The sequence below is a fragment of the Pristiophorus japonicus genome, chromosome 13, assembly GCF_044704955.1.
Source record: "Pristiophorus japonicus isolate sPriJap1 chromosome 13, sPriJap1.hap1, whole genome shotgun sequence".
In the NCBI taxonomy this organism is placed as follows: Eukaryota; Metazoa; Chordata; class Chondrichthyes; family Pristiophoridae; genus Pristiophorus; species Pristiophorus japonicus.
The window spans coordinates 157892846-157910152 of record NC_091989.1 but is presented as its reverse complement, the minus strand read 5'-3'; positions in this window follow the sequence as shown (position 1 = coordinate 157910152).

Genomic DNA, 17307 nt, shown 5'->3' with positions numbered 1-17307 from the left:
AGCGTTGTCAAACAGAATTGTCAGCAAATTGACTCCATGCCTATCAATGGGTTGGAGGAGGCTGTTTGTTATTGAGAAGAGAAGCCTACAGCTATTCTTAGCCTCCAAGATATTCCTGGAATAGGAGGAAGGAAGATTTTGATCAAAAATGGATATTCGATGTTGCGCTATTTCGAAGAAGAGCAGGGGAGTTATCCCTGGTCTCTTAGCCAATATTTATCTCTCAATCAACATAACAAAAACAGATTATCTGGTCATTATCATATTCATGTGGGAGCTTGCTGTGCGCAATTGTCTGCTGCATTACCTACATTACAATAGTGACCACACTTCAAAATTACTTTGTTGGCTGTAAAGTGCTTTGGGATGTCCTGAGGTCGTGAAAGGCACTATATAAATGCAAGTCTTTCTTTCTCTTAGATGATCAGGCCACATCTGGGGCAGAAATGTGCTCCAGTTTGTGGCCCTCTGCTTTAAGAAAAGGCACACAACAATTGTGCCAGTGGATTAGTGGGAATGCAAGATAGTGAAGGACTTAGAGGGGATAAGGGCATCAAAGCCAAAGGCCATGCAACTGTTAAGCAGGTTGAGTACAGTGAAGGTGTTGAATCAGGTGGAAGGCCAGAGGAGAGGAAGTCCTAAGTCTTCAAGGGTCTTATAAAGAGAGCAGGCTGATAGTTTTCTTTAGGGATGCAGGGGTAGTTATTAGAGGAGTTTGAAGCAAGCAAGATAATATGCATTAAGAGATCAGAGATGGGTTTATCAAAATAGAAATAACAGATGTGGCAAGATCTGTCACGTGACAAAGTCAAGGAAGTGACCATGGGCGTGGAGAGTGAGGCTGAATGAGGATAAAACAGAAGATAAATCAGAGGAAAGGGGGCAAGTGGAACTTAGTTTGAAATCAGCAAGTATCACAATCATTTAATGCAGAGGCAAAGTGAGGAGAGAAGAGAGAGGAGATTTTGGCTAGGAAGTTGATGGCCAAGATGGGGTCTAACGATAACAGTCACCCTACCACTCCAATATTAATAGATGAATAGTAGGGCAAGGTGGTCCTGATAAGAACATAAGAAATAGGAGCAGAAGTAGGCCATACAGCCCCTTGAGCCTGCTCTGCCAATTAATACGATCATGGCTGATCCGATCATGGACTTAAGTCCACTTCCCCGCCCGCTCCCCATAACTCTTTATTCCCTTATCGGTTAAGAAACTGTCGATCTCTGACTTAAATTTATTCAATGACCCAGCTTCCACAGCTCTCTAAGGCAGCGAATTCCACAGATTTACAACCCTCTGAAAGAAGAAATTCCTCCTCATCTCAGTTTTAAATGGGCAGTCGCTTATTCTAAGATTATGCCCCCTAGTTCTAGTCTCCCTATCAGTGGAAATATCCTCTCTGCGTCCACCTTGTCAAGTCCCTTCATAATCTTATACATTTAGATAAGATCACCTCTCATTCTTCTGAATTCCAATGAGTAATGGCCCAACCTACTCAACCTTTCCTCATAAGTCAACCCCCTCATCTCTGGAATCAACCTTGTGAACCTTCTCTGAACTGCCTCCAAGGCAAGTATATCCTTTCGTAAATAATGAAAACTAAAACTGTACACAGTATTTCAGGCGGCAAAGAGTTAGCATCTGTTTCAGTAAGGACTGGAATATTGATTGACTTATCTACGCTGATTGCGAATAGTGAGAGCCCTATTTGTAAATAAGGTTATGTTTTGAAGGCCTGTGTGCAGTGGCTGGGTAGTGGGGACCAATGGGAATGGTTGAAGGCAGGAGAAAGGGAGAGATTGGAGATTTTTGTGCCTAAAAAGGAGATTGGTAAGCGTGGTAGCGAGTTAGGGTAACAAGACAGTGTAGATTATATTGTGTTCCTAACACAGATGAGACTGCACACAGGGAGGTTAAAGTAACAGTGACCTCAGTCTTTATTAAGACACTCCAGAGTGAGGAACAGGCCTTTGGGGCCGGCTTATATACAGTGCTCCCAAGGGATGCTGGGATCCTTTGGGACTTCAGGGGATGCGCTCCCTGGTGGCGGAATATGGGAGAGCACGCTTTACAGATACACAACATCATTCCCCTCCAAAGTCAAAGTGAAAACGATTTACAAGGTGAGGCGGTCGGGAGCCTTTCTTTCCCTGGTGAATTGCCTCGGTACAAATGTCTGTTCTGGTGTGTTGGCTGTGCCCTCGTTGGGCTGGCATGTTGTTGGCCCTGCAGGGCTGCTGGGTGAGCCTGGCCTTGCTGGGCTGTTGGGCGTAATGGGTTCAATTTCCTGGTCTGGGGTGGTGTTGTTGATCCTTTGGGTGTGTGTTGTGGGCTCGAAAAAGGTGGTGTCTGCTGTGGGTTGTTCAGGGCAGTCTGTGAACCGCAGCCTCGTTTGGTCCAGGTACTTTCTGCAAATTTGTCCATTGTCTAGTTTGACTACAAACACCCTACTCCCTTCTTTAGCTATCACCGTGCCCGCAATCCACTTGGGACCATGCCCATAGTTTAGCACATACACAGGGTCATTCAGATCAATTTCCCGTGACACAGTGGTGCGACCATCATTTACATTTTGCTGCTGCCGCCTGCTCTCTACCTGATCATGCAGGTTGGGGTGGAACAGCGAGAGTCTGGTTTTAAATGTCCTTTTCATGAGTAGCTCAGCCGGGGGCACCCCTGTGAGCGAGTGGGGTCTCATGCGGTAGCTGAGCAGTACTCGGGACAGGCGGGTTTGGAGTGAGCCTTCTGTGACTCATTTAAGGCTCTGTTTGATTGTTTGTACTGCCCGCTCTGCCTGCCCATTGGAGGCTGGTTTAAACGGGGCCAAGGTGACATGTTTAATCCCATTGCGGGTCATGAATTCTTTAAATTCGGCACTTGTGAAACATGGCCTGTTGTCATTGACCAGTATGTCAGGCAGGCCGTGGGTGGCAAACATGGCCCTCAGATTTTCAATGGTGGCGGTGGCGGTGCTTCCCGACATTATTTCACATTCAATCCATTTTGAAAAAGCATCCACCACCACCAGGGACATTTTACCGAGAAACGGGCCCGCATAGTCGACATGGATCAATGGCCATGGTCTGGAGGGCCAGGACCACAAACTTAGTGGTGCCTCTCTGGGCGCATTGCCGTACACAGGACTCTTAAGTCAGAGTCGATACCGGGCCACCACACGTGGGATCTGGCTATCGCTTTCATCATTACTATACCCGGGTGTGTGCTGTGGAGATCCGAGATGAACATCTCCCTGCCCTTTTTGGGTAACACTACACGGTTACCCCACAACAGGCAGTCTGCCTGAATGGACAGCTCGTCCTTTCGCCGCTGGAACGGCTTGATTAGCTCTTGCATTTCAACGGGGATGCTGGCCCAGCTCCCATGCAGTACACAGCTTTTTACTAGGGACAGCAGAGGATCTTGACTGGTCCACGTCCTAATCTGGCGGGCCGTGACAGGTGATTTATCATTTTCAAACGCTTCCATGACCATCAACAAGTCTGCGAGCCGTGCCACCATCAACAAGTTTGCAGGCTGCGCCATTTCCACCCCCGTGGTGGGCAATGGTAGCCGACTGAGAGCAGCCGCGCAGTTCTCGGTGCCTGGCCTGTGGCGGATGGTATAGTTATACGCTGATAGCGCGAGTGCCCACCTTTGTATGTGGGCTGAGGCATTAGTATTTATCCCCTTGCTTTCAGTGAACAGGGATATGAGGGGCTTGTGATCGGTTTCCAGCTCAAATTTGAAGCCAAACAGGTACTGATGCATTTTCTTTACCCCGAACACACACGCTAATGCCTCTTTCTCAATCATGCTGTAGGCCCTCTCGGCCTTAGACAAGCTCCTGGAGGCATAGGCGACAGGTTGCAACTTCCCCGCAACGTTAGCTTGTTGTAATACACACCTGACTCCGTACGACGACGCATCACATGCTAACACAAGTCTTTTACACAGGTTATACAATACAAGCAGCTTGTTGGAGCATAAAATGTTTCTGGCTTTCTCAAAAGCAATACTTGTTTTTTTCCCCCATTCACAGTTCTCACCTTTACGCAACAACACATGTAGGGGCTTAACCCCAGTAGGAAGTTACCAAAATAGTTGAGTCCCAGGAACGACTGCAGCTCTGTGACGCTTTGTGGCCTGGGTGCGTTCCTGATAGCCTCTGTCTTGGCATCTGTGGGCCGAATGCCATCCGCCGTGATCTTTCGCCCCAAAAACGCCACTTCTGTTGCCATGAAGATGCATTTTGACCTCTTCAGCCTCAGCCCTACGCGATCCAGTCACTGGAGGACCTCCTTCAGGTTTTGTAGGTACTCGATGGTGTCCCAACCCGTGACCAATATGTCGTCCTGAAAAACCACCATGCGTGGTACCAACTTGAGTAGGCTCTCCATGTTTCTCTGGAAGATCGCTGCAGCCGACCGAATTCCAAACGGGCATCTGTTGTAGATGAACAGTCCCTTGTGTGTGTTGATGCAGGTGAGGCCTTTTGAAGACTCCTCCAGCTCCTGTGTCATGTAGGCCGAAGTCAGGTCGAGCTTGGTGAATGTCTTGCTCCTGCCAACGTTGCAAATAGGTCGTCTGCTTTAGGTAGCGGGTATTGGTCCTGTAGCGAGAAACGATTAATAGTTACTTTATAATCACCGCAAATCCTGACCGTGCCATCACGTTTGAGGACTGGAACAATCGGGCTAGCCCACTCACTGAATTCCACTGGGGAGATGATGTCCTCGCGTTGCAGCCTGTCCAGCTCGATTTCCACTCTCTCCCTCATCATGTGAGGTACCGCTCGCGCCTTGTGGTGAATGGGTTGTGTCTCTGGGACCAAGTGGATCCGCACCTTCGCCCCGGAAAAGTTTCCAATGCCTGGCTCAAAAAGGGAAGGAAATTTGTTAAGAACCTGGGTACATGAGGCCTCATTGACCTGTGATAGCACTCGAATGTCATCCCAGTTCCAGCGCATTTTGTCCAGCCAGCTTCTTCCAAGCAGTGTGGGGCCATCGCCCGGGGCAATCCAGAGTGGCAGTTCGTGCACCGTGCCCTCGTAGGTGACCTTGACCATGGCGCTGACCAGGACAGTGATAAGCTCTTTGGTGTACGTTCACGGTTTCGTGTGGATAGGGCTCAGGGCTGGTCTGAGTGCCTTGTTGCACCACAGTCTGTCAAACATCTTTTAACTCATGATGGATTGGCTAGCGCCAGTGTCCAGTTCCATGGCTACGGGTAAGCCATTCAATTTTACATTTAGCATTATAGGGTGGACATTTCGTCGAAAATGTGTGCACCCCATGTACTTCAGCATCTGCCTCCTCTCTCTGAGGCTCGAAATTGCTTTGATCCACCATGGACCGATCTCCCTCTGCCACGTGGTGGTTAGCAGGTTTTGCAGAGCGGCATGAATAGGCTGAATGGAAGCCTCCACAATGCCAACAAGGTGTGAATTGCCTTGCATTCATCCTTTGTTGTGGACTCTGAGTCATCTGGGTCACCTGAGGCCTGCTGGCAGTTGCAGACTCGTGGTTTCTGCCCTGTACATTTCTGCTCGCAAACACAGTTCCAGTTATTTTATGAACATTGCTAGCACTTGTGTGCTGAGAGATTTGTTTGGTGTTATCACTGGTGGACATAAATGCCTGTGCTATCGCAATGGCCTTACTGAGGGCCGGTGTCTCTACAGTCAAAAGTTTTCGTAGGATGGTCTCGTGGCCAATGCCCAGTACAAAAAAGTCTCTGAGCATCTGCTCGAGGTAGCCATCAAACTCACATTGTCCTGCAAGTCGCCTTAGCTCAGCGACGTAGCTCGCCACTTCCTGACCTTCAGATCGCTGGCACGTGTAGAACCGATACCTCGCCATCAGTATGCTCTCCCTCGGGTACACAGCTCCTCATACAACTTATCTGTGGGTTTCACCGGAGCCAGAAGATTCTTCATGAGGCTGTAGGTCGGTGCCCCACAGACCTTGAGGAGGACCGCTCTCCTGTTTTGCAGCACTTCCTTCTCCGTCCAGCTCGTTGGCTACAAAGTACTGGTCTAGCTGTTCGACATAGGTTTCCCAGTCCCCACCCTCCGAGAACTTCTCCAGGATGCCCACAGTTTGCTGCATCTTTGTGTTGGATTCGTATACTTGTCGCCAGTTATTGTGTGCCTAACACAGATGAGACTGCACACAGGGAGTTTAAAGTAACAGTGACCTCAGTCTTTATTAAGACACTCCAGAGTGAGGAACAGGCCTTAGGAGCCGGCTTATATACAGTGCTCCCAAGGGATGCTGGGATCCTTTGGGACTTCAGGGGATGCGCTCCCTGGTGGCAGAATATGGGAGTGCATGCTTTACAGATACACAACAGATTATTATTCTGGGAAAGCCAAGGGGCAGAGTTGGGATGAACATGGCATTGTCTCCATAATGAGGACATCCTCCATTGTGTCGTGTGGCACTACCACTTTGCACAGTGAGACAGAATAAGGACAGATCTAGCAGCCCAAAATTGGACATCCATGAAATTCTGTGTGCCATCACTCTCAAATATGTATACCATTGCAATGTGTCACATTGTGGCCCAACACATCCCTCACTCCTAGAATCCCATCAGGCCAGAAGACCAATGCTGCTTCAATGGGAAGTAGAAGTATATACCAGGTACAGCACCAACCTAATAAAGCTATAGGGGTATGTAAGAACATAAGGAATAGGTGTAGGCTATGGCCCCTCAAGTCTGCTCCACCATTCATTAAGATCTTGGCCGATCTTCCAACTCAATGTCACTTTTCTGCCCTATCCCCATATCCCTTGATTTCCTCAGTGTCCAAAAATCTATCGATCTTAGTCTTGAATATACTCAATGACTGAACATCCACAGTCCTCTGCAGTAGAGAATTCCAAAGATTCATAACTCTCAGTGAAGAAATTCAATGGGGACCAATGGGAGTGGCTGTATGCTAAACATCAAAAGCAGCAGGTTATAGCCAGAGCTATGGTCTCATAACAAATGGATCAGAGCAAAGCCTTGTAGTCCTATTACAACCAGTCAAGAGTTATGGTGGACAACCAGGTAAGTAACATGAGGAGGAGGCTCTATAAACATTGCCATTTGTTGGAGGAGGGATGGTCTTATTTATAAGTTACTCCGCAAAATAATAGGGTTCATAGCATTACAGGTAGATATTCACAGATTTAGTAAGCATATGCTAATTATTATTGACACTAATTAACATACACTTAACAATAGCACTTATGAGTTTTTAACCTGGAAAATCCACATGTTAACAGCAAAATGGTCAGTTGATCAGCCCTCATCGAATTCTGAGGTCTCTTCCCACAACTGTTTTATATTGTTTTATTTATCCCAATCCTGTTAGGTTTTGTAGTACCTATTGTTCCTTTTATGTCTTTCATGTTCCCTATCAATGACTTACACATCCTGATTGACCTGTCAATCAAATTCTTAGGATGAAGTCTGTTACAGAACCATCAAAGGCATCCTAACACTCTTGTGCATTCCCATGGCCTTAGGGCACATTTAATTTGACAGATGTCGCCTTCCAGGGTGGCCTTTGTATACAGCCGTTTATGTATCGATACAACGACCCTCAACTTTACAGACACATAACCACAGTGAAATTATCTCATCTCTGCTGTGTCACTGTGAAGCTGAAAGATGAATAATTTATAAGGTGAGGTCTGCCTGCCTTGATACCATTCACATCGACAAGCACTCAAGATCTTGTTACAGGGATAACCAAACTGTTAGTGAGATTAGTTTCAATTGAAAAGTTACTGGACACAGTTCAATTAATATAAACAACAACATATAAATATATCATTAATATAAAGAGAAACCAATAGCAGTCCCATGTGATTAACCTTTTGCTAACACACCCTCAACCCATCATCATCATAGGCAGTCTCTCGGAATCGATGAGGACTTGCTTCCACTCCCAAAGTGAGTTCTTTGATGGCTGAACAATCCGATACGAGAGCCACAGACCCTGTTACAGGTGGGACAGACATTCGTTGAGGGAAGGGGTCGGTGGGGCTGGTTTGCCGCCCACTCCTTCCGCTGCCTTCGCCTGGCCAATTCATTCTCTTTGCGTTGAGACTCGAAGAGCTCAACGCCCTACCGGATGGACTTTCTCCACCTCGGGCAGTCTGCGGCCAGGGCTCCCAGGTGTCAGTGGTGATGTCGCACTTTACCACGGAGGCTTTGAGGGTGTCCTTATAACATTTCCGCTGTCCTCCTTAGGCTCGTTTACCATGAAGGAGCTCCGCATAAAGCATTTGCTTAGGGAGACTCGTATCTGGCATGCGTACTATGTGACCTGCCCAGCGAAGCTGATCGAGTGTGGTCAGTGCTTCAATACTGGGGATGTTAGCCTGGTCGAGGACACTGAGGTTGGTGCACCTGTCCTCCCAGGGGATTTGCAGGATCTTGCGGAGACATCGTTGGTGATATATCTCCAGCGACTTGAAGTGCCCTCTATATATCGTCCATGATGGAGCTAAATAGCAAGGTTGAAGTGTTTTTAAGCATCTTCAGTCAAAAATGGACTATCGTACTCGTCCTTATCCTGGGGTCCCCACAATCATAGATGCTAGTGTCTTTATTTTTAAATACTTTATTACTTTTACTTTTGATTCTTAGTCCTGAATTTTGTTCAGTCCCGGAACATTGAAGTAAATAACAGCCTTCCTCTCCATGCAGAGAGTAGCTTTCATCGTAGTATCAATGAGCGACTGGTAACCCATTGCTAGGAGGTGCGTGGCAAAGGCCCAGGAATGTATTTCCCTCCGATTAAGCACCCAGCCCCCATAGGGAGGTGTGTGGTTTCCCTCAATAGCTTCCCAAGCTTTGCAACTGGGCCTTCTCTTTAGTACATCTGTGGGGGTGACACTGAGTTGCTCCAGTGTCACCGAGCATAAACAAAAAACATTAAGGCAAGTGCCCTAGGGCACCATAAATACAATAAACAAACAAAAATATAGACAATAATTAAATTATAATGCTATTGTGAGCATCCAAGATGTAATCTGTGCTCTGTGGTACCCACCAGTCGCAGAAAGCCTCAAGCATATTAGTGGAGACTGAATGCTCCTTCTCCAGGGCCACCCGGGCACGGGCAATGCTGCGGAAGAGAGGCAGGCAGCCAGAGCAATGCCCCTCATGGGCTCCAGCTTTGCAACTGGGATCAATAGCTCAGACACAAGGTGAATAGAATGTGCACACTCTTCAATATAATGTATTACTAACTAACTTAATAAACTATAAAGCTAAAGTTATAAGACCAGATCAGCAGCTATTTGTCCAAATCCAAGATGATCGCTTTCCTTGTTGTGTTTAACCTGCTCTTCTGGACAGTGCTTTTATGGACACGTGAGATTTATTTTCTTGGCTCACTGTTCACTTGTGAAATCAACTGGCATGATAAGTTACAGTCTGCATGGAAAGGGAGGCTGTTATTTTATGACTGCCTGAGAGGGTAGCGGAGGCAGATTAAATCATGGCTTTCAAAAGGGAATTGGATAAGTACCTAAAGGAAAAAAAAATTCAGAGCTACAGGGAAAGGGCGGGGGAGTGGGACTAGCTGAAGTGCTCCTGCAGAGAGCTGGCATGGGCTCGACGAGCCGAATGGCCTCCTTCTGTGCTGTAACCATTCTATGATTCTATTCTATGATTTTATAATTACATCGATACCAATGAAGATTAGCATTCAGGGTGAAAATAGAATAAAACAATTATTTAAAAATAAAGGCAAAGGCAGGTAACAGAGTGATGCAATGACTTGGCACATTATAATGTTACCTCTGGGATTGGAATCCCAGATCGTTGGGTGAAAGTCATTCTAATAGTCAGCCCTAAGTAAAGTGAGTTTGATGAATCTCAATCCACTTCCTACTAGGTAGTGGTACAAATTGCCTACAGCTCAGGGAGGCTATATAAATAATATCCTTGATGCCTGATTTATTGGTCAAATATGTCAAAATGGTAAATACAACTCATTATGAAAATGATAACATTAAAATGCTACAATATTGGAAGTGCCAATCATTATGGCTGTATTATAGAATTTTTAAAAGTTAGATTGTAGATAGGATATCACCTTTCCAAACAAATTGTGGAATTACCAAGTTTCTGAAGATATTGTTTTCAAGATTTCTTCCAGGAATCCAGCCAACAGCATAACGGAATGTTATCTCCCTTCTTAGTTTAGTCTATATCAGTGACACAGTACACAAAAGATGCTTCATTTTGTTTTTTGCAAGCCAAAATATTTCCGGCAATGCATCTTGCTTAGTAAAGACATATCTGACATTTTACAAAATATATAACTATCCTGCTTTTTAGATAAGTAAAAATAATTTAGACTTTTATTTTCCATGTTTTTGGAATGTAGTTTCAGTTTGCATTTTTTAACAAAACACCAATTCTTCAATGTTCATCTCTAAATATTTATTCCTATTATATGTTCAAGCCATGGAGTGGGGCTTTTTTGATTCAATGGCAAAACTGGCAATTTGCCAGGCTTTGCCCAACTGGAATCAATGATGCATGGTTTGACATCTATCAATGTCCCAGTGGCGAGGACAGAATTCGAGCTTATGTCCACACTACCCAATGGATTAGGAGTGCAATGCCATAAACACTTGGCCAATTTGCAATAGAGGCAAGAGAGCCACAACAACAACAACAACTTGTATTTATGTAGTGCCTTTAACATAGTGAAACGTCCCAAGGCGCTTCACAGGAGTATTATGCGATAAAAATTTGTCACCGAGCTGCATAAGTAGAAATTAGCGCAGGTGTCCTTGGTCAAAGAGTTATGTTTTAAGAAGCATCTTGAAGGAGGAAAGAGAGGTAGAGAGGCAGAGAAGTTCAGGCAGGGAGCTCCAGAGCTTGGAGCAGAGGCAACAGAAGGCAAGGCCACCAATGATTGAGCAATTATAATCAGCGATGCTCAGGAGGGCAGAATTAGAGGAGCGTAGACATCTTGGGGGGTTGTGGGGCTGGAGGAGATTATATAGATAGGGAGGGGTGAGGCCATGGAGGGATTTGAAAATAAGGATACGAATTTTGAAATTGAGGTGTTGCTTAACTGGCAGCTAATGTAGATCAGCGAGCACAGGGGTGATGGATGAGTGGAACTTGGTGCAAGTTAGGACATGGGCAGCCGAGTTTTGGATCACCTCAAGTTTACGTTAAATCGAATGTGGGAAGCCAGCCAGGAGTGCATTGAAATAGTCAAGTCTAGAGGTAATGAAGGCATGGATGAGGGTTTCAGCAGCGGATGAGCTGAGGTGAGGACGGAGACGAGCGATGTTATGGAGGTGGAAATAGGCAATCTTAGTTATACTGCAGATATGTGGTCGAAAGATTCTTTCAGGGTCAAATATGATACCAAGGTTGTGAACAATGTGGTTCAGCCTCAGACAGACATTGAGGAGAGGGATGGAATCAGTGGCTAGGGAACGGTGTTTGTGGTAGGGACTGAAAACAATGGCTTTGGCCTTCCCAATATTTAACTGGAGAAAATTTCTGCTCTTCCAGCACTGGATGTCGGACAAGCAGTCTGACAATTTAGAGACCAAGGAGGGGCCGAGAGAAGTGGTAGTGAGGTAGAGCCGTCGGAGCAGCATCGGTGAGGCGAGCGTGGGGAGGCCTATAAAGGCCCAATGTTGTGGAGAGGCGGGGCTTGTGCAGCTGCAGCAGGGTGGCAAAAAAGAAGTAGAAAGAAATCGAAAGGTGACGTCACAGCCAAGGGGATAAGTGATTGGCTGGTGATTGGTAAGTAGCTTTTCTTTTTTCTTTTCTTTATCAGTAAGTAAACTTTAGCATTGTTGTTGCCAATTTAAGTTTATATAAGGGTTAAGTCATGGCAGGACAGCTCGGACACGTGTTATGCTCCTCCTGTACCATGTGGGAAGTCAGGGACGCTTCCGGTGTCCCTGATGACTACGTGTGCGGGACGTGTATCCGCCTCCAGCTCCTGAAATGCCGCATTGCGAATCTGGAGCTGCGGGTGGATTCACTCTGGAGCATGCACGATGCTGAGAATGATGTGAATAGCACATTTAGTGAGTTGGTCTTACCGCAGGTTAAGGGTCCACAGCCAGATAGGGAATGGAAGACCAAAAGGAAGAGCAGTGCAAGGTTGGTAGTACAGGATCCCCTGCGGTCATCCCGCTGCAAAACAGATACACCGCTTTGAGTACTGTTGAGGGGGATGACTCATTAGGGGAGAGCAGCAGCAGCCAAGTTCATGGCACCGTGGCTGGCTCTGCTGCACAGGAGGGCAGGAAAAAGAGTGGGAGAGCGATAGTGATAGGGGATTCAATTGTAAGGGGAATAGATAGGCGTTTCTGCGGATGCAACCGAGACTCCAGGATGGTATGTTGCCTCCCTGATGCAAGGGTCAAGGATGTCTCGGAGCGGGTGCAGGACATTCTGAAAAGGGAGGGTGAACAGCCAGTTGTCGTGCTGCATATAGGTACCAACGATATCGGTAAAAAATGGGATGAGGTCCTATGAGACCAATTTAGGGAGCTAGGAGTTAAATTAAAAAGTAGTACCTCAAAAGTAGTAATCTCAGGATTGCTCCAGTGCCACGTGCTAGTCAGAGTAGAAATCGCAGGATAGTTCAGATGAATACATGGCTTGAGCAGTGATGCAGAAGGGAGGGATTCAAATTCCTGGGGCATTAGAACCGGTTCTGGAGGAGGTGGGACCAGTACAAACTGGACAGTCTGCACCTGGGCAGGACCGGAACCAATGTCCAAGGGGGAGTGTTTGCTAGTGCTGTTGGGGAGGAGTTAGACTAATATAGCAGGGGGATGGGAACCTATGCAGGGAGACAGAGGGAAATAAAATGGAGTGAGAAGCAAAAGACAGAAAGGAGAATAGTAAAAGTGGAGGGCAGAGAAACCCAAGGCAAAAAACAAAAAGGGCCACATTACAGCAAAATTCTAAAGGGGCAAAGTGTGTTAAAAAGACAAACCTGAAGGCTCTGTGCCTCAATGCGAGGAGTATTCGGAATAAGGTGGGCAAATTAACTGCGCAGATAGCAGTTAATGGGTATGATGTAATTGGCATCACGGAGACATGGCTCCAGGGTGACCAAGGCTGGGAACTCAACATCCAAGGGTATTCAGCATTTAGGAAGGATAGACAAAAAGGAAAAGGAGGTGGGGTGGCGTTGCTGGTTAAAGAGGAAATTAATGCAATAGTAAGAAGGGACATTAGCCTAGATGATGTGGAATTGGTATGGGTGGAGCTGCGGAATTCCAAAGGGCAGAAAATGCTAGTGGGAGTTGTGTACAGACCACCAAACAGTAGTAGTGAGATTGGGGACAGCATCAAACAAGAATTAAGGGATGTGTGCAATAAAGGTACAGCAGTTATCATGGGCGACTTTAATCTACATATTGATTGGACTAACCAAACTGGTAGCAATGCGGTGGAGGAGGATTTCCTGGAGTGTATTAGAGATGGTTTTCTAGACCAATATGTCGAGGAACCAACTAGAGAGCTGGCCATCCTAGACTGGGTGATGTGTAATGAGAAGGGACTAATTAGCAATCTTGTTTTGCGAGGCCCCTTGGGGAAGAGTGACCATAATATAGTAGAATTCTTTATTAAGATGGAGAGTAATACAGTTAATTCGGAAACTAAGGTCCTGAACTTAAGGAAAGGTAACTTCGACGGTATGAGGCGTGAATTGGCTAGAATAGACTGGCAAAGGATACTTAAAGGGTTGACGGTGGATAAGCAATGGCAAACATTTAAAGATCACATGGATGAACTTCAGCAATTGTACATCCCTGTCTGGAGTAGAAATAAAATGGGGAAGGTGGCTCAACCATGGCTGTCAAGGGAAATAAGGATAGTGTTAAAGCCAAGGAAGAGGCATATAATTTGGCTAGAAAAAGCAACAAACCTGAGGACTGGGAGAAATTTAGAATTCAACAGAGGAAGACTAAGGGTTTAATTAAGAGGGGGAAAATAGAGTACGAGAGGAAGCTTGCAGGGAACATAAAAACTGACTGCAAAAGCTTCTATAAATCTGTGAAGAGAAAAAGATTAGTGAAGACAAACGTAGGTCCCTTGCAGTCGGATTCAGGTGAATTTATAATGGGGAACAAAGAAATGGCAGACCAATTGAACAAATACTTCGGTTCTGTCTTCACGAAGGAAGACACAAATAACCTTCCGATTGTACTAGGGGACAGTGGGTCTAGTGAGAAGGAGGAACTGAAGGATATCCTTATTAGGCAGGAAATTGTGTTAGGGAAATTGATGGGATTGAAGGCCGATAAATCTCCGGGGCCTGATAGTCTGCATCCCAGAGTATTTAAGGAAGTGGCCCTAGAAATAGTGGATGCATTGGTGATCATTTTCCAACAGTCTATCGACTCTGGATCAGTTCCTATGGACTGGAGGGTAGCTAATGTAACACCACTTTTTAAAAAAGGAGGGAGAGAGAAAATGGGTAATTATAGACCAGTTAGCCTGACATCAGTATGGGGAAAATGTTGGAACCAATCATTAAGGATGAAATAGCAGCGCATTTGGAAAGCAGTGACAGGATCGGACCAAGTCAGCATGGATTTATGAAAGGAAAATCATGCTTGACAAATCTTCTGGAATTTTTTGAGAATGTAACCAGCAGAGTGGACAAGGGAGAACCAGTGGATGTGGTGTATTTGGACTTAGTGTGCAAAATCAAAGCGCATGGTATTGGGAGTAATGTTCTGACGTGGATAGAGAACTGGTTGGCAGACAGGAAGCAAAGAGTAGGAATAAACGGGTCCTTTTCAGAATGGCAGACAGTGACTAGTGGAGTGCTGCAGGGTTCAGTGCTGGGACCCCAGCTCTTTACAATATACATCAATGATTTAGATGAAGGAATTGAGTGTATTATCTCCAAGTTTGCGAATGACACTAAACTGGGTGGCGGTGTGAGCTGTGAGGAGGATGCTAAGAGGCTGCAGGGTGACTTGGACAGGTTAAGTGAGTGGGCAAATGCATGGCAGATGCAGTATAATGTGGATAAATATGAGGTTATCCATTTTGGGGGCAAAAACACGAAGGCAGAATATTATCTGGATGGCGGCAGATTAGGAAAAGGGGAGGTGCAACGAGACCTGGGTGTCATGGTTCATCAGTCACTGAAAGTGGGCATGCAGGTACAGCAGGTGGTGAAGAAGGCAAATGGTATGTTGGCCTTCATAGCTAAGGGATTTGAATACATGAGCAGGGAGGTCTTACTGCAGTTGTACATGGCCTTAGTGAGGCCTCACCTGTAATATTGTGTACAGTTTTGGTCTCCTAATCTAAGGAAGGATGTTATTGCTATTGAGGGAGTGCAACGAAGGTTCACCAGACTGATTCCAGGGATGGCTGGACTGTCATATGAGGAGAGACTGGATCAACTGGGCCTTTATTCACTGGAGTTTAGAAGGATGAGAGGGGATCTCATGGAAACGTATAAGATTCTGACGGGACTGGACAAGTTAGATGCGGGAAGAATGTTCCCGATGTTGGGGAAGTCCAGAACCAGGGGACATAGTCTTAGGATAAGGGGTAGGCCATTTAGGACTGAGATGAGGAGAAACTTCTTCACTCAGAGAGTTGTTGTCCTGTGGAATTCCCTGCCGCAGAGAATTGTTGATGCCAGTTCATTGGATATATTCAAGAGGGAGTTAGATATGGCCCTTACGGCTAAGGGGATCAAGGGGTATGGAGAGAAAGCAGGAAAAGGGTACTGAGGGAATGATCAGCCATGATCTTATTGAATGGCGGTGCAGGCTTGAAGGGCCGAATGGCCTACTCCTGCATCTATTTTCTATGTTTCTATGTTTCTATGTTTCATACATATGGAAACTGATGCTGTGTTTTCAGATGATGTCGCCAAGGGGCAACATGTAGATGAGAAATAGGATAGATCCTTGGGGGACACCAGAGGTAACGATGTGGGAGCAGGAAGAGAAGCCAATGCAGGTGATTCTCTGGCTACCATTAGATAGATAAAAATGGATCCAGGTGAGTGCAGTCCCACCCAGCTGGACAACGGTGTAGAGGAGCTGGAGGAGGATGGAGTGGTCAAAAGGCTGCAGACAAGTCAAGAAGGACGAGGAGGGATAGTTTGTCTTTGTCACAGTCACAAAGGATCAAGGCAGCATGTAACTGAGGAAGAGTAAAGGTTAAGGCTAGATCCTTGGGGAACTCAGAGGTAATGCTCAACAAGTGCACGGAACATATGAACTTATTGTCACGAAGCTAGAGACCATCTGTCCAGCTGCATCCCTCTCTCCCCTTGCTCACTAAGCCAAAGCTTCCCCAAGATTCTTCCTGCCTATCCCTGAACCCACATCTTTCTCTAGCTTCTTTCGTTTCTCCTCCATGCTCTCTTTGAGCTCAAATTATCCACAAGACCCAACTCTTGCTCTCCTAACTTCATTCCCATTAAAGTACTGACCACCCAGCTTCCCTTCCTGGCTTCCATGTTAACTAACATTGTGAATGGTTCCCTTTTCAAAGTCTTTAAACGCGTTCTCGCCTCTCACATGCAGGCCGATCTTTCTTGCAACTTCTTGATTGAATTTTTCCAATCAGGTTTCTACACCTGCTGCAGTACTGAAACAACCTTAATCAAAGTCACAAATTACATCTTCTGTGATCACAATCGTGGTGCACTATCTCTCCTATTCCTTCACAACCTCTTTGCAGTCTTTCACATTCGACCATATCATCTTCCTCCAATGCCTCTACTCTGTTGTCCAACTCAGTGGGCCTGCCTATGCTTCGTTCCAGTCTTATTTATCCAATCATAGCTGGAGCATCTACAACAATGATTTCAGATCCCAGCCCTGCACCATTACCTCTGGAGTTCTTCAAGGATCTATCCTTGACCCCTATTCTTCCTCAGCTAGATGCCACCTGCCACTTGGCGACATCATTTGAAGTCATGGGTCAAGTTCCAGTTAAACATTTGGAAGTCCGATACCATTGTGTTTGCCCCCTACCACAAACTTTGTGCCCTTGCTACTGATTCCATCCCCCTCCCTGGCCACCATCTCAGGTTGAACAAGACTGTTCACAACCTCGGTGTCCTATTTGACCTGGAGTTGAGCTTCCAACCCCCTGCTAGAATTGTACAGGGCTTTGGTGAGACCACACCTGGAGTACTGCGCACAGTTTTGGTCTCCTGATCTAAGGAAGGATATGCTTGCCTTAGAGGCCATACAACAAAGGTTCACTAGATTGATTCCTAGGGTGAGAGGGTTGGCCTATGAGGAGAGATTGAGGCCT